Here is a 22,493-nt window from a genome sequence, read left to right as displayed (position 1 = left end):
AAGTAGACTTAAAATTAAAAACCAGTCAATAGTTTAAGACTTTTGTTTGTATGTGTATTTGATGGTAGAGCAACATGAACAGTGAAGATAAGGATCTGTTGCCCATCTGTTAGAGGAAAATTGGGCCCAGAGAGGAAATTCAAAGAGCAGCTTACAGATGAACCCTCAGTGATCCTTTGATCTTCAGTTTAGCTTCCTCATAGGAACCATTTAGTGTCTCCTATTAAGAGGATGAGATGAGACATCTACCTCTTCAGTAAAGTCCCTTTGATTTCGTAGAGGTGGAAATAAAGGGGTTTTAATAGATATGATCCATTAAAGTCTGTTATCAATGTTTATTAATCTTCCTGAGAGACTTTCAGAGAGGAGCTCTAGCACAAAATAATTTAATTAACATCTGTAAGCACTCTGTTTTTTAAAAAAATATAGTCATTCATGGATTTAGAATACTAACATTTAATAGTAGCTTAGAAAAATATAACTCAGTGCCTAGTCACATATCAAGAGGAACTAAAGTTGCCCTGTATAAAGGTAGTTCTCCAAAGATACCTGGGGAAGGCTTTTATTCTTTTTTACTTTCTTCCAATTCTTTTAAAGCATGGGGATGTTATATTATCTCTGCTACCACTTTGTATGATGATTGACATCGAAACTTGAAACTTCCATTTCCAGAATAGAGTCACTTTTAAAACACAGGTGTTGTCATTTTCCAGAAGTGGTTGATAATTCTGGCTAAATCCCCTGGAACATTTAAAAGGTTCAGTTGTCTCCAAATAAAACATTCCTGGGCTTCTGGGTGGTGTCCGACTGATGGGTAAAAAGTGGGAATATGAGGGCAGTCGTTTGGACAAGTGCTGTTTTCCTGTGAAGATGAGGGAAATAATTCTGCTTCCAATCTGTGAGGTACCATCTGTCTGTGGGTTTATGTTGTCATTAATCAGAGATTAGGTGTAATGATCTCTGCAGAAAAAAATTACCTCACCTGCAACAAATCTTTTACTGCATCTGTTCCCAACATGTCAATTAAAGTCTTACCTTTTATGACAATTAGTATTATTGTGCCGGATCCTCTACTAGCTATAAAGAATCCTAAAGAAAGAGACTATGTATGGTTTTGATTTTTATTTCTTGTAAAACCTAAGACAGTATTTTTCACCCTATTCATATTCAATCAATGTTTATTGGATTGACTCTATTAATTGTGTTTTTCTTTATGCTAATAAGCCAGTCAGGTTAAGAAAAATCACTGAATTCAAAATCTTAAGGAAAGAAAGTCTGTGTACATCAGACACAGTGGAATGACACTTCTTTGAGACAACTCCTAATACTGTCAGCGGTCATATCTGTGATTAATACCTTCAAACAGATGTCTAGTTTTGAAAATCCCTTGCTAGAAATTGGTTTTGAGAAAAGCACATGACCCACGATGACTCAGGGAAGCATAAGCAAAGTTTTCAAAAAAAATTTCATATTTTTAAGTAGGTGTAGTAAGAGATGTTTCATTAAATTCTTTAAACATTTTCATATCTAGATGCACTAGAAACTCCGTGACCTTGGGTAACTCTTGTTACCTTGAGTTACTTTGGGGCCATGAGGGACCACCAGTCGGAGGGCAAAGGCAATGCTGATAGCAGAGTGGAGGAAACAAGGAACAACTTTGATGAGGCTGTGGAGCTGCTGTGCCTAACTAACCCGATAGGTTGGACTCCTATAGGTTGGGATTCTTATGTGAAGTAATATGTTTCCTTATCATTAAAGACAATGCATAGAAATTATTTTGTGATTTGTAGTTAAAATGCATCTGAAGATGACTTTCACTGTAACCTCAAAAAAATTTTGGAGAAAATATATGTTCTTCATTATGTTCTAAGCACATACGGGGCCGAATAACAAAAGCCTTCTGCCTTTGAGAGCTTGTGGGTTCAAAAATAATACTCTTGAAAAAAACTGAGGTAGTTTATGAAAGAAGCCAGATGTGGCTGAAAACCAATCACTTGTTTCAACCCAGAAGCTTCTGCACCCTGGATGCTGATGCACAGGAAGAAGAGACTTGGAGCTAAATCTGGAGGTAGGAGCTGGGCAGAACAAATGGAAGAGAAGGTGGACTAAGGAAATGAACTTGTGGGAGAAAAATAGTTGGAGTGTTTTATCATGGTCCCCAGCCTGGAAAAGAAATTGAATTTAGGAGTGTCCAGGTGGGCTGAAGAATTGGAAATGGCTAAGGGGATTTGGGATGATGGCGATGATGAGTGTTAATCAAGGATCAAAGGCATGAAAGTGATAGAAACAGAGTGGGTTATTAAGATGAAAGACTTAAAGGTGTTGAAACACAAGTTCAAAAATATTGTAAGCCTGATTTTTGTTTATTAGTTTATGCAACCAATATTTTTACTTGCTTACTATTAAGAACTTATTAGATCCATTTCTATATTTTAAGTAGTTATGACTGTCTTCAGTGGTTAAATCAGTGACCATTGGTGATCAATGTATTAGAAGATTTAAAATATGCACCACAATTGTGATTCTAAAAAAGAACTTTGCAAAGAGAGAACTAAGCCAAACTTTTCTTGATTCCTCTGCTAGCTAATTCCAAAAGGAAAGTTCTCATATTATCTTTGTCTAGGGGTCTTATTTTAATTTTTAATGTATTGGAGTCCACCATGCCTGATGGCCAAAATAAGAGTCCTAAATTGGCCAGATTTTTGTATGCCATATATGGAGATGTATATTCATACCTTTCTATTTTTTGTACTTTCGTCTCCAAGGCACTCAAACTGACCTCAACACTGTAGACATATGTAGCTCAACACAGAAACCCTGGTGCAACGACCTAGAAATGAAAACAAAGGACTCAAAATTCACAACTATCTGACATTATTAAGACCATGTCAGCTCAGAGGGGAGAGGGTGAATTGTGACTTTATTTTTTACCCCTGTTGGTTTGTTTTTGTCTGTTTCAGTATTAGATGTCCTTAATATCTACTCTGGTGAAGGGATGCTAGTTAGTATAATGATATGAAATATGAATCAGAACTAACTCTTATGCTCCAAGACTTATTGTCCATTGTGTGTATTAATGATAAGCAATCCACATCTTTTACTTAAATTATTGCAAATATCTGGTAGCAACATGAGACGTCCATGTGAGTGTCAGTTAGACAAAATAATAAGAGTTTAAAAATATGCAAGTAAACTATTGGAAGTTCTTGTTAAGATTATGTTTTTGATTCTGTTAATGAAACCTGGAAAAGTTGAGTTTTGAGTATTCCTACAGAAAGTGGCATATAAGATTAGTTTTATGTTTAACAAATTTATTCTTAGGAACTTCTGACTTAAATGTGTTAATTGGATTTTCAAATTCCACAAGAATTTAGAAATAATCTCAATTACTGATGACAAGAAATGCCTTAAATACAAAAAAAATATTTTTACATGATATAAATCTACTGTGGTTTACATGTGTAGCACGAGGTATGGTTTCAAAAAACTGTTTATTAACATTAATGTTAACTCAAACTCTGTACCTTACAACCCTCAGTGTCTGATTTTTCTCTTTTCCCTGGTGAGTTTACTTGAGGAACAACTGGGAAAGGATTGGAAGAATCATTATCATTGAGCTTAGCTGTAGTGTTGAGGGCCCTTGCTCATGGGGATTTAGACTCCTTTTCAAAGACTTCTATATATAAAAATTGAACCAGGCTGAGAAACTGGGCAATGAATTGTGACTTTTAAGGGGGAAGGCCTCCTCATTTTCTGGATTGTAAGACCTTGATTTTGACTGTACACATCTGCATTCTCCAATATGGTAGCCACATACATGGCAGCCACATATTGCTCTTGAAATCTAACTGAATCAAATAATCAATTCTGTTCCTCAATTATGCTAGCCACATTTGCAGGATCACTGATTTTCAGAATCTCTCCATGAAAATACTATCAAAAACTATATCCTTGAGCTTGCAGGGCTGCAAGTTTTTCCTGTTCATTCTAAACCAACTTCACAACTTTTAAATCACAAAGACACAGGTTTTTTTACTCTGCCTCAGATGGAGTCCCCTTTCCAGCAGCAGAGCTGCTGGGTTTTAACCTTGCTCACTACACCTGGAGGGGAGGGAACTCCGGGAAAGCCTGCTGCCACCGACTCTGTCAGACTTACTTCCTCTGCTGTAGCAGTGTGTCAAGTATAAATGCTCTCAAATTTATTAACTGACTTTGGAAACTCCCACTATGCTAAATTAATTGTTTTTTTTTAAACATTTCTCCAGTTTTATATTATTTGGTGAAATCATTGACCTCTTCAAGCCCCTGCATCTGAGAGTCCATCCAAGGATGATATGTTTCCAGTTGGCACAGCCATTAACATTTATGTGGCTAGCATTAACACCTCAATAAACACTGGCTAATAATTCTATATTATGAGTATTAATAAAGTACCTATCACAAAAAATGAAATTCTGTGACTTCTCTGACAAAACTTATTAAACCGACTTTATCTGTCTCAGTAAAATTCTGTGCCCTTATGAGGCCCACATGACTTGCATCTTTTCCCTACTCTATGTCAGTCAACTTCCTGTTACTGTGACAAAATGTCTGAGATAATCAACTTATACGGGAGAAAAGTTTATTTTGGTTCATGGTTTCAGCGCATTCAGTCCATGGTTACTTGGCCTATTTCTCTGGGCCAAGTAACCATGGACTGAATGGGGCTATATAATAGCAGGAGTGCATGCAGCTCATTTCATGGCCAGGAAGCAAAGACAGAGGCAGGAAGAGGTGAGGGTCCCATTATAACCTTCACAATGACCTAACTTCCTTCCACTGGGTCCCATCTCCTAAAGGTCTCAGCATCTCCCAATAGCAGTAAGCTGGATCCATGCCTTAAACATGTAGACTTTTCGGGAATATTCCAAATCCAAACTGTAGCACACCCCTCTTCTCTGACTGTATTTCCTACAAGTTCATTGTCCCCTCTGCTGTGACCATACTGTCCTCTACTAATTCTCCAAATGCAAAGCTCACCACTCCCCTCAGAGTCTTTTCATTTGCTTGTCTTTCTGCCTTGGACTTTCTTTCTTTAGAGTCTACATGACTCACTCCTTTGCTTCTTGTCAGTGAGTCTTTTTCTGAACATGTGTTATAACAAACAGTCTTCCTTCCCATCCTTTCTTACCTTGTTTCTCCATAGTACCTATTACATCTGGCAAAATATGTATCCTTGGGCTGCCTGCTCCACCCTGATACTAGCTTCTTAAAGGAACTTTTGCTCCTGCTGTGTCCTGATACCTTGAAGATGCCTGGTACAGCCTAGATTTCCCACATATGAGTACTGAATGAATAGGATTTGTCTTTAGCAGGATAAAGAAAAATGTGACAGAATTGAAAGACAGAGCTCTAAAGAAGATAAAGCTGAGCTCTCAATCTCCTCTCCACAAACCTTTCTCAGGTAGAAACATTTGTATTGGAAGTGCTGGTCATATTTGCAGAATTTTTTCAAGTCATTCACAATCCATTATGGATGTGGGTTGTCATGGCAATTTGAAGAGGAGACATAAACTTGAACAGGATGATGAAAGGTTTTGTCATGAGGAAATTGTCTTGCTATGTTACCATAAGGGAAATCTTATTCCTTTACTTTGAACTCGAGACATCTTCATTGCTTACTGTCATGCACTATGAAGTTAATCATACTCCCAATAATCTGCAATCCATAATAGCCTCTACCTAATTACTGAAGGTCCTAGAGAGGCCATGGCTCCAAGTGAAGGATAATAATAAAAATATTAATAATAATTGTCAAAAATAATACAAACATTAATAATAGTAGCTAAAATTTGTTTTAACTTACTATGTGCCAATACTGTTAGAAACATTTTATTTGCATTATCTTATTTTATTCAACAATTCTATGAGTTATTTATTGGCATTATCATGCCTGCTTTCTTTACAAAAAACATGAAGCACAGAGAAGTTTTTTAATCAGCATTGGATTATAAACGTTGAGGTTCAGAATGAATGACACAAGAATTTAGTGCTAGTGGACTCTGGCGGTTGTGTGAACAACAGACCAACATGATTTTCTCTGTTGTTGCTCCAGGGAAACTTCAGATTTCTGTAGTAATGCTATGATGCTCTTCACAGTCTCACAGAATCTCTGTAGAACAGTGGTTCTCATGAGGATTTTTTTTTTCCACCTAGAGGACATGTGGCAATGTTTGGAGACATCTTTGATTTCCATACTTTAGGGATGCTGCTAAACATTGTAGCTTACAGGACAACCTTCCACAGCCAAGAACTGTGTGGCCCAAATATCACTAGTGCTGGGGTTGGAACTCTTTTTTTTTTTTTTTTAATATTTATTTATTAGTTATTGGCGTACACAACATCTTTGTTTGTATGTGGTGCTGGAGGATCGAACCCGGGCCGCACGCATGCCAGGCGAGCGCGCTACCGCTTGAGCCACATCCCCAGCCCCAGGGGGTTGGAACTCTTGCTTTAGACTCTCTCTTGCTCTATTCTGAACCTACTTTCTCTCTTTTGGCACTCTAATTTCTGTCCCCTGGTTTTTTCTTTCTCTCTCTTTACTTTGAGATTGCTGCTTCAATTGGACTGTCAACTTTGGCCTCTAATATGACTTTGTAAAGATTAGAACACTTTTGGCTACAGATAACAGGAATAATGGCTCAAATGGACTGAAACAATGAGAAAATTTATTACCATGTATACCCAGGAGTGCGTGATAGGGTAGGGATAGGTAGAAGTATGATCAGAAGAAAGGTAAGATTGTCCCCCTCCCACCCCCCGCCGTGGTTAACTAACTCTGCTTTCCCCTTCTCCCTTATCAACATGGTCTATAGGTTGGCATCCTTGATGATTACAATATGCAATCAGCAGCAAATGGGACAACCATCTTCATTGCTCATATACAACAGAGGACACAGAAAACTATCACCTTTTCCCCAATTCATGGCATATGCTCTTTCCTTCATTCTCACTTAACTTAAAACACATCCAAAATTTGACCAGTAAGAGTGGGACTAGAATGCTTTGTGTAAATTGGCTTGCTATTCAGGACCTAGAACTAGAAATGTGGTTAGTAATTAGAATGAGGGAAAAGAGAAATTGGGGAAGGAGATTAGGTAGCACATCAGCTGAGTCTACCATACCCCTGGCTACTGTCTCCAAGGTGTTTCTTTGTTCCACACTCTGCAGTCAATGGACCAGGGCCATCCCTCCCTCACTGTCTCTATCCTTGGTCCCTGGAATTGCAGCTCAATTCATCAATTTTCTATCAAACCTACAAGAAATTACTGGGATGAAATTTATAATGAATCTTATCAGAGGACGTGAGACTTGAGCTGGGACTTGAAGTGTTTCAGAGATTAAGATTAAAACCAAATGCGGAATGTTTTCTCTGATATAAGGAGGCTCATTCATAGTGGGATAGGGAATGGGAGCATGGGAGGAATAGATGAACTCTAGATAGGGCAGAGGGGTTGGAGGGAAAGGGAGGGGGCATGGGGTTATAAATGATGGTGGAATGTGATGATGATTATTATTCAAAGTACATGTATGAAGACACGAATTGGTGTGAATATACCATGTATACAACCAGAGATATGAAAAATTGTGCTCTATATGTGTAATAAGAATTGTAATGCATTCCACTGTCATATTAAAAAAAAAGATTGGTAGCTTTAGATTGTAGTACAATAGATTGCCAGTACAATAGATTGCCAAACTTAGAATGATTAGAAAGGAGAAAACTGGATTTTTCTAAGAATCCTGGCATAGTACATCTTTAAGGGGACAATTTTTTTACCCTCATAAAAATAGCAGATATGTGGTAGGAATGATCTGAAATTTTAAAAACTTGTCAGTCATTTTTCTAAAGTTACCTATTATGTTGATGTGTCATGTGGCTGCAATATATGACATGACCCAAATAGGATCTCTATTGAGCCCATCACCTCAAAAAGAATTTATACCTTTAGTTAAAAGAGTGGAGGCATGATTAGGTGCACAGGGAATAAAAAGAAAAGCAGCATTTAAAACAAACCCATCTTTTCTTCAGTTGCTAATGTTTAATTTGAATAGTATAATTAAGCTTACTTCCATTCCATTTTTCCTTCTAGAGGCTAAAATCATCTTTTAAATATATAAATGCATAATTCTTTAAGCATTATGATTTATATTGATAGATCGTTATAATCTATTTTTAATTTCAAAAGGTGATAGACAAACCACATTTCCAGGTAAAAATTTTCATTTTATCCCCCTTTTTTTTTTGGATAAACACCACAGTTAAGTTTCTGAGTATAGATAAGCGATATATCTCATACCCAGATGACTCAATTTCACACATAACCTATTCTTATGTTATTATTATGTTGAACGTGGACTTAATAGTCTTTTATGGGTTGGTACATATTTTTTTACATATTACATGAAATAGAAGCCCACTGCTGATGTAAAAAGGATCGGACAGTGGTATTTTAATTTTCTTGCATCACTAGTCTAAGTCTTACAGTGTTGTCATTTATTGTTACCTGTGTTGGGAAATGAGCAAAGATTAGATTAGAAAGATTAGAAAATTTTTTTAAAAATTATGAGATAAACTTCACAAAAATAAGTTCAGGCATTTACTTTGGATTATGTTGTATTTTGTCATTACAACTAAATATTAAGTTTTAGAATTTAAAAAGTAGATATTGAGCTGATGAAATTAAATAACTATATGTTGATGGGTATAGTTCGAACTAAAGTTAAAAAATTTTATAAGAAAGGTGAAATGTAAAATTACCTTAAATGTCATCTAAAAACAGTCAAATGATTATGAAAAAAAGAGTATCATTTAAAATAGTTCTTAAAACAAGAAGTAGGCTCATTGTATATTTATTTATATACATATACATACATACACATTCATATATATGTACACAAGTGTTTGTGTGTATACACACACACACACCCACATATACATATATGCATACACATAGATATCCATGTATGTAATTTGGTTTTTAGAAAACCAAGTATAACAAACTATGTTTTTCTTAAAAACCCTATAAAATTTCCCTTACTAGGAAAATTTCCTAAATAAAACTGAAGTCATACTTTTGGCACAATAAAAATTCCTGTTTCTAAGAAGGCAAAAACCAGAGGGAATTCATTTAGAAAAACATCTCACATCGCTTTGTGTACACCAGCTAAAATAAAACCATATGTCCTATTAGAAAGTGAAGTCACCTCCTCTGTCACCTTATAAATTAAAGAACTGAGGCACTTTCCACAAGTTTCAATGAAGGAGTCAATTTTTCTAACTCTTTGTCACATAAATCAGGTGTACATTTTTATTATTCTCTGTTACTTAGATGTTTTTATATGTTCTAATTTTTTTACTTAGTTCAGTCAAACATTTTGGTTATAATGAAACAAAAGGAGAAAAAGAAAGGAAGAAAAAAGTCTTAGTTTTATGAAAGACACATAAAGATATAAAGTTGGGAGCAGACATGTTTCCAAAACCTGGTATAAGGAAGGATGGAACAAGGATGAAAATATTCTTCCATGTACTCTCTCTGTATCTTGACACAATCCCAAGACAAGAGAGTCACTGAAGAAATAAATGTCCCCAGTACGGGGTTAGGAAGTCTTGTGGGCAGCTAGAATCACCAGAGAGGCTTTAAAAGATACCAAAGCCTGGGTCCTGCTCCCAGTTACTTATTTGTGGTGGAGTTTGGGGATTAATATTTTTTTGAAGCCTTCTAAGTGAGCTAGTTCTCTGTAGCTGGTTGAGATAATGAGGTGGAATCCAGGTATGGAAGGACAATTATATTGCCCAATGAGGGAGGTGGAGAACATGGATCAAAAATCAGACAGATGCCAGTATTCAACTTCCATAATTATTCATGAAAACGACAGGTGAATGTTTTCAGGCTGACAGCCAACAAGGATTCTCAATAGAAGGTTCAGTACCAAACCAGTTATTTGGTCAATTCTAAGCACAGATCCAAGAGCAACAGCCATGGTTATTCATAGAAACAAGGAACTTCAATATACCCAATTAAAACATGAAGTTGTACCACTGTCATTTAAAAATCATTTCACATGAGTCATTATTCCAATAATAACTCTTAACTAGTTTTGATTTTTATCTTTGGATCAAGGTAGGATCTCTGGATATTTGAAAATGCAAGGTCTAGTCTAGTCTTAGTCTCTTTAGGTTCCTCAAGAGCCAGATGAAACTTATTTGACCTAGACTCTCTTTAGGAGATTTCCTGGAGTTGATGCTCTTTTTTTCCTGGCACACATCCTAGAACAAAAGCCTAAGTGAAGATTTCCTATCCAAGTTTTATTTTCCCATGCATTTTAGATTTTCTATAAATATTCCTTTTTCATAGATCTACCTCCCCAAAGTTACCATCTGTAACCCCATCCACATTTTCATCTCTTGCTTCCCTACTTTTCCATCCTATGGAACACCTTTTATCTCTATTCCTTCTCCTTTCCCTCAACTCACAGACACATGGATACACAAATGGAAATTGAGACTAGAACAATGGTATTTCTAAGTCTTGTTAACACAAATATTTTTATCTCTGAATTTATGCTATTTATTTTCCACTTTAAAATGTGACACCCAGTGGTTCTGCTAATCTTCACATGCTTTAAGGGAGATGTTTTTTACTCTTGCCATATTATTAATAAACTCAAATAATGAAAAAATATTATTCTACCCTTTCTTAAAGCTAGTTTCCTGTGCTTAGTTGTAAGTGCAAGTCCCAAAGGTTTTTAGATTTCTAACCAGTTAGTAGCTATGTAAAAAAAACCCAACAACAACAAATGACTAGATTCTTAAAAATGTGTGGAAGCAGATTATTTAAAATGAATCTTGCTGGGTGTGGTGGCACATGTCTGCAATCACAGCAGCTCAGGAGGCTGAGGTAGGACTACAGTGAGTTCAAAGCCAATCTCAGCATAAGTGAGCCACTAAGCATCTCAGTGAGATCCTGTCTCTCAATAAAATACAGAATAGGGTTGGGAATGTGGCTCTGTGGTCAAGTGGCCCCGAGTTCAATCGCTGTACCCCTCCCACCAAAAAAAAAACTTATCTTCATTAATCAAAATGAAATATTAGTTTTGGATTTTTAAAAAGATAATATGTATTTTCTCTCTTTAGTTTCCTTAAACATTTTTTCCAAAAGAATTCATATTCATTATTTTTAACCAAAGTATGTTTTTTTTTAAAAAATAGATGGCCTTTGGATTATCTTCCATGTCCTTCAGGCCAGGCATCCAAAGACAACCATTTTCATCTCCTTTATTTCTTTTGATTTTTCTCAGTGACATGTGCTTACAGTAATTTTGTTGACCAACTTTAGACCATCTATCCAACTTCCTGTAGTGATAGCTGAGGATTCAGCCATTGCTCTATTTACCCTTCCCTCTTTGGGTTCCTATGTCATTACATCTGATGGGTCTATGACTTGGTGCTTAGTTCTTTTCAGTGTCCTGGATGCTGGGGTCACTAATTGGGATTGATTTAAACATTTCAGAAATCTAGCAATAGGCCCCTGCAGGGTTATTAGGAGACAAGCAACTTTCTCTCAAACATTTGAAGCAGATAAAGTTTGAATAAACTCCCTTTAGTGCAAAATGGAAATCAAACACTTTCTTTAAAAGATCTCTCCACAGCTTTCATCTGTGGATGCACACTCCCTCCACCATCCAGAAGGCCCTATGACTCAAAAGTGAGTTATGGTTTTGGCATCAGCCTTATTTATTCCAAGACATCCTCTACCCTTTGGGTTGGGACCACCTCCAGTGATTTCCAGGATCACTTCTAGCCACAGAAGAAAAGAAGATAAAGTAGAATCACAAATTTCATTTATAGCTGGACATCTCATTTTAATGGTACAGGTTTGCTGGACGACTTTGAAAGGGAACCCCTTATTGAAAGGTGAAGATTCAGACAGGTTTCTTCATTGCTTTAAAGAAGTATCTCTTTACACTTTCTATACAGGCATATAAAAAGTGCAGAGGTGAGTGACAGGTATTCAAGGCAAGCAGACAAAAAATATTCATTATATTCAGAATGAAGAAATATGAATATGTTTAATTTAGAATATATCTCTCTTTAGTGATGAGCTTGATTTGTTTTTCCCTCCGGCTTGTATCCGACAACTTTGCCTCCTCTTCTCTTCCAGAACATTTTCTTCTTCAGTAATATGAAGCTACATATCATATTGTGCATATGTGGTCCCAGGCTTTCTTTAGGTGTGTGGATGATGACTCCAGGAGACTGCAAAGTGGCCACCCACACCAAGAGCGAGACTGAGTCTCCTGGCTTCTCTGACTCAGCCATTTCTGGCTCATTCTACTGTTTCACGGGATTGTTATTTTAGCTTTCAGTTTTTTAATGTGCATCATCAGAAATTTGGAATTAAATAAATCCAATTCTCCCTTATATGCTAGAGGATGTATACAGGTTGAGAATCCTTAATCTAAAATCTAAATTCTGAAATCCATCCAAATTCAACACTTGATGAGGGCCAACGTTGATGCCATAGGTGGAGAATTCTACGCCTGACTTGGTGTGAAAGGTCTCAGTTAGGCAGGTGCACTAACAAGATGTATAAAGTTACCTTCAGGCTATGTGTAGCAGGTATATGTGAGACACAAATAAATTTCATGTTTAGACTTGGGTTCCATCCCCAAGCTATCTCATTATGCTTATGCAAATATTTATGCAAATATTCTAAAAATCTAAAACATCTGAAATCCAAAATACTTCTGGTTCTAAGCATTTTGTATAAGGAATACTAAACCTGAATTCCTATTTTGCAATGCATGGCAGGTGTTAGAATACTTGAAAATTTTACCTTCCCAATCCTTTGTCCCAATATTTCCCCTCCACTGCCTTCTTCATCTTCTGCACAAGAGCCTCCTTGGTGGATCCCCCAAGAAGTCTAGGAACAATTGCATCTTTCTAAGTCCTTCCAGACAGTTAGTTGTTCCATTCTTTTTGTTTTTTTTTTTAACATTTCCCCCCTATCTTTGCTTTTTCTTTTCTGATAATATTGTAATTTATCTTTTTACTCATTTGATTCCTCTATCTACCTGGGAGGAAGGACCATTTCTTAAGTTATTTTGTGTTCTTAACTTGGTGTCTGTGTCAAAAAAGAGACTCATTATAAATTTGTTGAACAAGCTAATGAAAAAATTCTAAGATGGCAGTATTAGAAATGTTCTGTAGTTTATGCTATTTTTTTTTCCTGGAGCCCAGGATATAGTACACTTAAGGAGACAATAATTGTCTGTTACCAAAACTATCCGTAGACTGTCAGAGAACCCAGATAGAAGTGTTCATGTGTGATCTGAAGGATTTGTTCTCCAGGGATGCAAAGCCTTTCTTCTGCAATTCAGAGATTGAGAGAAGAGAGGACTTGTCTGGGTATCTTTTCCTTTCCCATGCTGGGTAATACAAGAAACACCCTTTTTGTATTACTGATCAGAGAACCAGGTGAAATCTCTTCTTTACATTTGCCCTTGGCAACTAACTGAGTTAAACTTTTCTTTGGAAGCAGAGCAAATAGAAATAATCTGAACAATGAAGCGTGTTGTAGATATTTTCTAAATAGCCTCTAAAGTTTGGAGGATTTTTCTAACCATCCTGCTTGAAAACTAAACTGTATGAAAATTATTGATTTGTAAGTTTATGTGCGTAAGACAGGAGTTGGAAACTGATATTCCTGATATACCCTGTGAATGTAAATTACTAGTTTTTAGATGTCATCTAAGATCCTTATCTTAATTACTACTACAAAGACCTTATTAAAAATAAGTTTACATTCCAGGTACCAGGGTTAGGAATGAGACATGTCTTTCGGAGGGACACAATTCAACCCAGTATACCACCTATGGTTTTTAAACATTTCTTCCTTATATACAAAATACACATTAGATTTTGCATATATTAAGGATATGATGATAGGAACAAAGAAAAGTGAAAGAGGTAATTGTATGGAAAATTCCAGGAAACAGTCAACTTTGGTTCAATTAGTTATCAGTCAAAACCTAGTTTGGGGGCTGGAGTTATGGCTTAGTGGTAGAAGTGTGAGGCACTGATTTGATTCTCAGCACCGCATATAAATAAATAAAATAAAGATCCATCAACAAATAGAAATTTTTAAAAAACCCCTAATTTGTTTTGAAAATTTGTATGATTGTATAGGCATTTTTTTTTTTTTTTAGCTTTTAGGAGACAGGACTAAGAAAAGGATCAAATAATTGTTAGGCTAGGCGTGGGGACTCATAATTTGAGAACATAAAGGAAGTAAAGCTTTTCAGGCTGAAAAATATTCTGAAGGTTCAATGACTTAGGCAAATATCTCACAATTTCAGAATTTCTTTACTATGAATGTTGTCTTAATCTGTTTGGTGTTGTTATTACAAAATACTTGAGGATGAGTAACTTATATAGTAAAAAGGTATATTTGGCTCAGGATTTTGCTGGATGGAGGTTCCAAACAGAATGGTGCTGGTTTCCTGGAGAGGGTTCCCTACCTGTATCACAACATGGTAGAAAATCAGAAAGGGAACTGGCCAGAATGAAAGAGCACATGTATGAGAAGGAAAGCAAGAGGCCAGGGAGGCATCAGTCTTGCTCACTTTATAACAAGGAGCGGTAACTCACCTTCTTCCATGAGAGCATGAACCCATTCAGGAGGATGAGACCCCCACCACCTAATTGCTTTTTCCACCTCTTAAAGATTTTTTCGCATCAAAACCACTGCACTGGAGACCAAGCTTCTAGCACAAGGATGTTTTGGGGGATAAACCATATCTACACTGTAGAAAATGTATTTTTTTATTTCTTATAATCCAGAATTTGGGTTTTATTTGTAATTCTGTAATTTAGTATTTATTTGGAGTTAGTTGGTTAACTACATTTACTGAACACTACCTGTTCAGTTATGAATTCATCAGTAGGCACATTCTCTCCTCCTTACTAGTTTCCTTCAGTTAGTGATGTTTATGTGATTGAACAAGGTTTTCATGACTTTGATCTTGATTCCTCTTGACAATTTACTTGGTGTGTGATGATGGAATAATATAGTGAATTTTCAATAGCAATGGAAAATTGACTTTCATTTTCTTTAGTACTTTTTGATTCTTTTTCCATACTGTGAATGATTTGATGAATTCTTCTAAGTCTGCTTTTCCAGGTTTCGAAATAAAGAAAACAACTGGCCTTTAACAAAATACACAGTTGAGTTCTAAGATTAAAAAATAATGTTGTGTAATTGTTAGTTAAGGAAATTGTACAATGATGAATCATTGTTTGAGTAGATTTGTTATTTGTGAAAGTGGTAAATAAGAAACGTTTCAAAATATTAAAGACCAAAGTGATAAAAAAAGATCATGGTAAGCAGCTTTTGTCCTGTTTATTCACCAAAACATGTGAAATATTTAGTGCATTATAAATAAATCCTTAGTGCAGTTGACATCTTGGGTTTCTTAATACATCTGGCCAGTTTTGTACCGGAGAAGATGAGAAAAAGTGAAATTAGAGAAAGTAGAGCTGAAAAAATTGCCATAGAGAAAAAGTAGGATCACTGGTGTCATCGTAGCCAGCCATTGAAAAGGTATGGAGGGGTTTAACTCTCTCTGTGTGTGTGTGTGTGTGTGTGTGTGTGTGAGAGAGAGAGAGAGAGAGAGAGAGAGAGAGAGAGAGAGAGAGAGTGAGTGTGAGTGTGTGTGCTCAAGTGTGCACACGTGTATAAGGACAACTGATTCTGTAGTTTGAAAGTTAAATGTCCTCAAAGGTCTCTGTTCCAGTGTGTCACTATTGAAGATTGAGGGACCCCTGGACTCTTTCTCTTCCTGTTTCTTCTTGCTTCCAGCTCATGAAGCTATTAGTGTGCTCTGCCATGTGCTCTTGCCATGATGTGCTGCTGCACAAGAAGCCATAGCCATATGGCCACTCATAGACTGGAACCCTCAGAACTATAAACCAAAATATCCCTTTTTAAAAGAACTTCTAAGTTAATTATTTCAGATACTTCCTTATAGTAATGCAAAATTGATTAATACAATTACAATGATTGTTGGTTAGAAAAGATAAAGCATAAAGATACCCTACCCTCTGACTGCTTCACTTTTATCTTCTCTAGGTTTTCATATATTCTAAAAGGTGTTCATGTTAATTAATAAAAATAATATTTATGTGATTGAATCAAATATGAAAAGCAATATTTATGTGACTGAATTAAAGTTACAGCAATATGGAAAATACAGCCTTCTATGCTTGGAGAGGTTGGAGTAAGGGAGATGGAGGCCATATTTACCTAGCAGGCCTCACTGCACATGGGGAGATGATGGGTAATGAAAGCAAATACTCCCCCACTTAGATTCCCCACTTAAGCTTTGTCTCTACTAAACAAGAGAAGTCCAACTATTTCCTGCTTAGGCGTCCAAAGAAGAGGTACATTATAAGAAGGAAGAAGTGATCATTGAGAGGTTGGAAGAGAAATTACATTTCTTTATCAATATTGTGATTTTTTGAATTTAGAAACCAGTGTGTCCTAACTTAGGTCAGTGTGGGAAAGGGGGAAGTATCAGGAGGCTTGGATTCTAGCCTGAGGGAATTTAATAGTCGAATGCTGTTAAACTGCCACTTTTCTGAGCCTCAATTGCATCCACAGTAGAAATAGGGGAATATGCAAATAGGAATATAATGTATGACTGAATAAAAACTAATGAAGTCAAAGTAGTAATTTGATCCTTAGGAGGAACAGTAATCTTGTTATAGTTATGAACTTTTAAAACTATATTCAGCTTTTTCCAGATATTATTCATTGTTTATAATAGTTCCAGGGTAAGGGATGAAATATCCAAAATTTATTACATTGTTGGAAAATAGCTAAAATTTCATGGCTCTTTCATTTAAGAATGGATTAACATGTTTGACTAGTTAAAAAAATCTTTTGATTTGTTTATCATGATTTGCTATAAAAGAATAACCACATAATGTGAAAAAATTACATTTTTAAAATTAAGAACAAAGGGCTTCTGTTTTTAATATATAAAAATGTATAAAATAGAAAGGCAAATTCTGACAGAAAAATGTACCAAAAGATATGGCAGAAGGGTTACAAGAAGAACTCATAATTGGGTATAACAATCATTAAAGCTACCTAAAGGTAGATTTTAGAGATTAAAAATATATAGAAACAACACTAAGAATGTAAAAACATAAAATTTTAAAATTCACTGGCTCATAGTTATCAACAGAGGTAAATTGTGAAAACGGAGCACATCCTAGTGGTGAGGAGCCTGTCCAGCTGATCCCTGTTATTTCAGGGTGGAATTACTATGGGTCAGTTCTCCACAGGCACTTCTCACATCTTATTCTTAAAGTTTATTGAAAAGGTCGGAACGAAGGACACTACTTTGTGGAGAACCAAAAATGATTAGACCAATGAAGACACAGAAAGCAGGATTGTTCTAACCATTATGAGTCATTTGATAAATTCCACTTGGAGACAAGAGGTGTGTGTGTGTGTGTGTGTGTGTGTGTGTGTGTAACACCACTCAGTGCTGTTCAACAAAACTTCCTGTGATTGCAGAAAAGTACTTATATGTACTGTCCAATATAGTAGTCATTGGCTACATGTGGCTTGTGAATATCTGAAATGTGGCTAGTGTGAGTGAAAAAACTACATTTTAAATTTAATTTGAAAGAGGCACATATAACTAGTGTATTGGACAGTGTGGCTCTTGTCAATTGGAGTACAAAATCTTGGCCTCTGACTTTTCACTTACTCCTATTTGAGAAATAGCCTCTCAGGTATAACATACCCAAAGATGCACTTGAGACATAAAACCATCTCTCTGTGAGCTGGGAGAGCACATGCCCTTGGATATGCTATGTCTACATCTTTTTAGTGCCAAATGTGAAAAAGTAGGAATAATTATGGTACCTCACTAGCCACATGTTGTTTAAAGAGGCAACAAACACCATTCTGATGCACTAATTTTTTTTCTTTCTTTTTTTTTTTTTTAGTGTTATCAGTGGTGACATGATCAGACTTCATAATCCACGTGAAAATGAAAGAACCTCAAATAAACTAAAAAAATGTTAGAACTGGCATTTCTCAAAGGCAGTGGACTCCAGAATTCACTTCTGTTTGTGCATGTGTAATATCCACTAGCAACCACAAATCTAGTGTTTCATGGAATACTTGTTGGAAGAGACTATCAAATGAATGGCTGCTGCTCCCTCCACAAATCATATTTTCAGTCACTCCTATAATGAATTTCTCTGATGCTTTCTATTTTCCTTCCTTCCTTCCTATGTAGTTGGTACTGTGTGAAGAGAATCCTGGGGCCTTAGTGACAAAGAGTTTTGTCACAGGAATCAGTCATTGCTCCTACCACTTACTTGTGCCTTGAATACCTGTCTCAGCCCAATTTAATATATGCAATCTCTATTTGGTAGAGAAGGCCTGCTATCACACCCAGTTTGATGTACCCATGAATCCTACAACACCTGGTTCATGCTGGGCATCTCAGCTTGATGTTTTAATAGAGGTTGGTGTTAGAAGTTCAAGTATTTCTAATTTTTAGTGACAGATAAAATTATGGGTATTTATGATGTACAACACAATGTTTTGAAGTATATATATATATATATATATATATATATATATATATATATATATATGTTGTGGAATGCTTAAATATATCTAATTAGCATCCACATTACTTCACACGGCTATCATATTTTGGTGGTAACAACAATTTACATAAACTCTCAGCACTACTCAAGAATATATTATTATGGTCCTTATATTGTGCAATAGATTTCTTGAACTTATTCCTTCTGTCCAGCTGAAATTTAGTAATCACCATTCCATTCTCCACTTCCAAAAGACTGACTTTCTTAGATTCAATATGTGAGTAAGCTTGTGCATTGTCTTTCTGTTCCTGGCTTATTTCACTTGACATAGTATCTCCTGGGTTCATTCATGTAGTAAAAAAATAATAGAATTTTGTTCTTTTAAAGGCTGAATAGTATTCCATTGTGTACATGTATTGGCTATTGAGAATAATGCTGCAATGAACATAAGAAAGCAGATATTTCTTCAACAAACTGATTTCATTTTCTCTGGGTATTCACCCAGTAGTAGGATTGTTAGATCATATGGTAGTTTTATTTTCAGTATTTTGAATAGGAAAAAAATGGTCCAGATAGTTGTGAGGTTAAAGAAGGTACTGTTTTCCATAATGGATATACTAATTTTCTTAGTCATCCTCACCAATAGGAAGTGTGGGCTTTCTTTCTGCCACATTTTCACCAACACTTTTTATTTTTTGCCTTTTTGATTGTTATAATTCTAACAGGTATGAGATAATATTTCATGTGGTTTTGATGAATAATGATGGTGGTGAATAGTTGATGAGCTTTTCATATGCCAATTAGCTACTTCCAGGTCTTCTTTTGATAAATGTCTATTTAGATCTTTTGCCCATTTTAAAAATATGTTATTTTCTTTCTTTATATTGAGTTGCTTGAATTCTTCATATATATATTTTTATATTAACACCCAAAGTTCAATGATTCTAATATTAGTTCATTTCATTTAATAAAGTAAATGGAAAGTGCACCACACCAAAGATGTTTGAAAATTCAGTTTCTCTGGTTTATAACCATTTCATAATTTCACAGCACATTTAACTAAATGGAGAACAGTTTTTCATATCCAGGTTTTCTATTAATATCCACCACAAATTCTTAGTTTGTGCATTTAGTTTATCTTCATACATGCAGAGCAGTTTCTTTTTCACACTTACTCAGTCAAGCAAGATAAGTGACTATAATTATAGAGAAACGAAACTTCTTTAGCATCAACACAGTGTCTGCATTTATTTTTGTTCAGAAAATAAACAATAACTACAAAGTCAGCCAAATTTACTTTTACCTTTGCCAAATTCTCAGAATTTCAAAGGCCATGCTTGGCTAAAAAATGTGAAAATAAAATATTTTTTGGTTAAAATATTATGGTTCACATCCCAAACAAACAAATGTTTTGAACTGAAGGAAACTTTAGGATAAGTAAAAATTTTATGTTTAGTTAAATCTAAGATTACGGCAGAATATGCTCCTATTTTTATACGTCATAATACTCATTGCCAGAACTATTATAGCTCTTAGCAGAATAACAGTGAGGCAATTGTGTTTTTGTCTTTCTTATTTTTTATTTTTACTGAGCAACAGTGCCTCAAGTGGACATCCTGGGCAATGGCAGCAAGAATGGAGTTCCAATTCCCTATGTCTAGAGAACCCAAAAGTCTTTTCTGAAACACTTTTACATACTTTGCTTCTTATATCATCTTAAGATGTTAATATAATGAATCATTATATGCGTTCTTTTCATAGGAATTATAAAATATTTAGATCATTTTTTTAAAAAAAATCTATATTTCTTTTTTTTTTAATGTCTTTATTTTATTTTTATGTGGTGCTGAGGATCCAACCCAGGGCCTCACACATGCTAGGCGAGCCCTCTACTGCTGAGCCACAACCCCAGCCCTAGATCATTTTTTTTTTTTAACTAGAGAATGTTTTTTATCTGTGGCCAATCTCAAAACTAGACACTGGGCATGATATAGTTTTTCTTGAAGAGTTAATCTAAGTGTAGAGTGTTGGCTATATTTTTATGGGAATTTGAACCCTGTAAATTGATAACCACATAACCTAATATACTAATGAAATATTTCTTTTTGAGTTTATGAAATAATGTGTTTTACCTGTGGCTTATAAAAAAGTTGAAAGAAAGGCTGGTCTCTTAAGTGACTTGGGAACTGCATTTGCAGTACTGTCATGTGGTGCCACTTTAGCAGTATCTTGGGCACTGTGCTATTGTCTTAGTCAGCATTTTTTTTTTCAGCTGTAACCAAAAGATCTGACAAGAACAATTAGAGGAGGAAAAGTTTATTTTGGGGCTCACAGTTTCAGAGGTCTCAGTCCATAGATAGCTGATTCCATTATTTGGGGCAAAAGATGAGACAAAAAGAACATCATTATAGAAGAATCTGGCTGAGGGAAGCAGCTCAAAACACTGTACCAGGAAGCAGGGAAAGAGAGAGAAACCTCTGCTCAAGAAGGACAAAATATATACCCCAAAGGCACATCCTCAGGACCTCCCTCCTCCAGTCACACCCCACTTGCCTACAGTTACTATCCAATTAATCTCTATTGGATTAATGCTATGATCAGGTTAAATTATTTAATGCTACGATTAGGTTGACACAATCATTTCACCTCTAAACTTTCTTTCATTGTCTCCCACATGAGCTTTTGGGGGACACCTCCTATTTAAACAACAGCTATCTATTGATTATAGAAATTGTAACCTCCAGGTACTCTGGTGACTGATATGCTGTTATTTTACCATTCACTGTTATAATTTCAAATACTTTTAGAACACATAATTTGTCACCTTAAAATTGGTAGCTTTGGAATGAAGTCAGAGGCCATGAAATGCTATGAAGAATTTTAGCTGATGCAGATTTTTGGGAGAACTCTGAAAGAAATGTTGCAAAACTAAAATGAGACATTAAAGCAAAAAATGCACGTTTGCTGCATATTATTCATTCTAGGTAGCTATTTCTAACATATTCTTAGTGTAATGGTGGAAAAGTAGATTTGGATTACCAAAGTTTTGAAATATGTTAAGTATTCAGCACCTTGGTGCTTGTGTAAAAATGCCACTGCCTTAACACCAACACAATGTCTTATTTTAATTTAAAAAGTAAGAATTTGTTTTAAAGGTGGAAATTTTGAAACAGGAAAGCATGGAAGGAAAGAAGGTGGTTTGGGCAAAAGCATGCTGCCACCTAGTTGCCCTCACCACTGGAATCCTTTTGTCTCATTGTCCTCACAACTATCTTGAAGACTTATTTTCCCATTTCTAACATCTACTTTGATTAAGAAAAAAAAAAACTTAGAGAATAGGCCAATGGAGGGCTGAGGATATAGCTCATTTGGTAGAGTGCTTGCCCTACATGCACAAGGCCCCAGCGCCACACACACACACACACACACACACACACACACACACACACAAAAGAGAGAGAATAGGCCAATGGACAAGGTTAAAGGGCATTGAAGACAGGAAATAGTAATAATAATAAAGTCCTATTAGCCTAGCATACTTTTGTATTGAAAAGATAGAGAATCTAAAAGAAGTTAATAAGGCAGGTCTATTTACATTCTCTTTCATCTTTTTAACTTTTCTATTCTAAGCCCTGATTATCCCCCAAGCACATCTTTTCTATGTGCTAGATCCTCATCTAGCAAGATTTTTAAATGTTAAGACCCTAAATATGCTACTATTGACATTTTATTTATGAATATTTTAGCTATCACAGGTAGTTTTTCTCCCTACAACATATTCTGGACCATATTCCTTAAGGGCTAATGCATAAGC

At 35.6% G+C, this 22,493-nt stretch overlaps 1 pseudogene; it reads left to right on the top strand.

Annotated features, from left to right (window-relative positions):
* The first annotated feature begins 1,590 nt into the window (after positions 1-1,590).
* Positions 1,591-22,493, top strand: part of LOC113197249 (mesoderm-specific transcript homolog protein pseudogene) — a 47,048-nt pseudogene continuing 26,145 nt past the window's right edge.

The sequence above is a fragment of the Urocitellus parryii genome, chromosome 10 (genome assembly GCF_045843805.1).
Source record: "Urocitellus parryii isolate mUroPar1 chromosome 10, mUroPar1.hap1, whole genome shotgun sequence".
Lineage (NCBI taxonomy): Eukaryota > Metazoa > Chordata > Mammalia > Rodentia > Sciuridae > Urocitellus > Urocitellus parryii.
The sequence above is the reverse complement of the archived record's forward strand: the minus strand, read 5'-3'. Positions and strand labels throughout refer to the sequence as shown.